The sequence below is a fragment of the Lissotriton vulgaris genome, chromosome 7 (assembly GCF_964263255.1).
Source record: "Lissotriton vulgaris chromosome 7, aLisVul1.2, whole genome shotgun sequence".
Classification (NCBI taxonomy): Eukaryota; Metazoa; Chordata; class Amphibia; order Caudata; family Salamandridae; genus Lissotriton; species Lissotriton vulgaris.
This window is the reverse complement of record NC_141695.1, coordinates 1,390,543,058-1,390,545,557: the sequence shown is the minus strand read 5'-3', so window position 1 is coordinate 1,390,545,557 and position 2,500 is coordinate 1,390,543,058. Positions and strand designations below refer to the sequence as shown.

General features: G+C 46.4%; 2 non-coding genes across 2 annotated transcripts; one reads left to right on the top strand and one right to left on the bottom strand.

Moving 5' to 3' along the window:
• Window positions 1-748: 748 nt before the first annotated feature.
• Window positions 749-855, bottom strand: LOC147704990 (U6 spliceosomal RNA). The gene has a single exon (XR_015297907.1). It is a non-coding gene; the product is annotated as a U6 spliceosomal RNA (small nuclear RNA).
• A 720-nt stretch (window positions 856-1,575) lies between these two features.
• On the top strand, window positions 1,576-1,648 carry TRNAR-ACG (transfer RNA arginine (anticodon ACG)). Its single transcript has one exon. It is a non-coding gene; the product is annotated as a tRNA-Arg (tRNA).
• The last annotated feature ends 852 nt before the right edge of the window (window positions 1,649-2,500 follow it).

The window sequence follows — 2,500 nt, the reverse complement described above, 5'->3', positions numbered from 1 at the left end:
TGTGCGCGAGGGTCTGTGGACGTAGGCAGGTGTGTGCACTTGAATGCTTACCCATTTACATGTGTGAGAGGAACAAACCAACTCCCTGTGGGCTGCAGGCTTACAACTGGTAGCCCCAGTAGCCAGGCAGAACCACAGGTAAGGAGAGAGAGAAAGTTGGTCCATTATTAGAGAAGGACCATAAGCATCTTGCACTGCTACCTTCTTCCCCTCTCAGCCACGATCGGCCAAGACCTCTCTATTAGGGTAGAGGGTGAACATTTCTTGGACCTCAGAAACTGAGGGATGTAGACCCAATATGTCCTCCAAGCGCCTAGAGACCTGGTGCCCAATCTGGCATGGTGTTTTTCAGCTTACCCGACCAATCCGGTTGCAAGGTGGACTTTAACAATACTGCTAAAAAGGCACTCCCAGACATCCCTGAGGCCTTCATTTGCATAGGCCCTGCCCTTCTCTTTGTCCTGCTTCCCACGAAGCAACACAACACTGCAGCAGTATAGATTTGGGGGTGGTGAACAATAATGACAGTGAGGCTAAAAAAGAGAAAGAAAAGTCCCAGAAGTCCTGCAGGCTTCCTTGCTAAATGCAGCTGAACATAGAGCGCACCTTCTTTACTGCAAAGCAAATACATAAAAAATGTTGAGGAGAGACTAATTGAAAAATACATATCGCGGGGACAGCACTGGGACCTGCTTTATTTTTTCAATTAGTCTTGAAAACAAAAAAGATCTCTCTCCTAAAAGCTGTTAAAAATATGGAACGCTTCACGAATTTGCGTGTCATCCTTGCGCAGGGGCCATGCTAATCTTCTCTGTATCGTTCCAATTTTAGTATATGTGCTGCCGAAGCGAGCACACTTTATTGATGAACTGACAATGTTTATAAACTCTCTAAATCTACAGTCTCTAGACATAGGGTGGCCTGGCAGAGATGCTCAGATGGCCAGTACGCATTCAAATCTGAGCCAATGGTCAAAAATGTATGAAGAGTAGCAATCCATTATTCTTCACTGCATTTGTGGTCCAAGACTAAACACACCGTAAGTATGTAGATTATACCAGGTTTGCAAAGGCTCCTGGTTCGGGCTACAGACAAGGAGCATTGTGACGTCACGCTGCCTGTGGAACAGTGATATTAAAGGTGAAACAGCTGCACAGTAGGTTAGGTGAAGGGCTCTGAGAGTGGAAAGGCAGCATGCTTGGGTCCCTGGACAAGGTGAGCTTATGATAATGTGTCTGAATGTTCGCCTGTGTTGTAATATTAAACCCCTTATTGTTGTAAACGCCTACTTACTAAGGAGTTCTCAAGCTCAGCCCCACACAGACCTGGAACTGATTATGTTAATGCAAACTATTTAAGAAACTGAGCCTGATCTAAAAGATTTCCTTGGATCTAGGACCATTTCGCCTAGCTTTTAGGTGCTTCCTTCTCCTAAAGTCCTTTGTAAAACTTGGGAAAACCTCACAGAACAGACTTCCAGGAGGTCAGATGGGTTTCCTTGTGCCTTCACACACACACACACACACACACACTTTCTAGCCCACTTAAGGACAAAAGGATGCATAAGTCTACATAGGGCCAGTGGCGCAATGGATAACGCGTCTGACTACGGATCAGAAGATTGTAGGTTCGACTCCTATCTGGCTCGGAAGGGTTGTAGGTCCCTGTTTGATTATATTCCTGTGGAATTCTTATTTACCTCAGACTTGTTGTAGGTTCAATATTCTACAGCAGGACTCATCCAGCAGTTGTTCCACGGTAGAGCGCAAGTAATAGGACCACAGCTTGTTAAACGTTTCCCATTTGCTGCTGGACTCTATGTGATGGCCGTCACGTGGTGTGCTGCTTTTGTATTTCAACATTGGTCCCTGATACTCTTAATTGCGAAAAAGCTTGTTGACAAAAGTGTGTGTGCGCGAGGGTCTGTGGACGTAGGCAGGTGTGTGCACTTGAATGCTTACCCATTTACATGTGTGAGAGGAACAAACCAACTCCCTGTGGGCTGCAGGCTTACAACTGGTAGCCCCAGTAGCCAGGCAGAACCACAAGTAAGGAGAGAGAGAGAAAGTTGGTCCATTATTAGAGAAGGCCCATAAGCATCTTGCACTGCTACCTTCTTCCCCTCTCAGCCACGATCGGCCAAGACCTCTTTATTAGGGTAGAGGGTGAACATTTCTTGGACCTCAGAAACTGAAAGATGTAGACCCAATATGTCCTCCAAGCGCCTAGAGACCTGGTGCCCAATCTGGCATGGTGTTTTTCAGCCTACCCGACCAATCCGGTTGCAAGGTGGACTTTAACAATACTGCTAAAAAGGCACTCCCAGACATCCCTGAGGCCTTCATTTGCATAGGCCCTGCCCTTCTTTTTGTCCTGCTTCCCACGAAGCAACACAACACTGCAGCAGTATAGATTTGGGGGTGGTGAAGAATAATGACAGTGAGGCTAAAAAAGAGAAAGAAAAGTCCCAGAAGTCCTGCAGGCTTCCTTGCTAAATGCA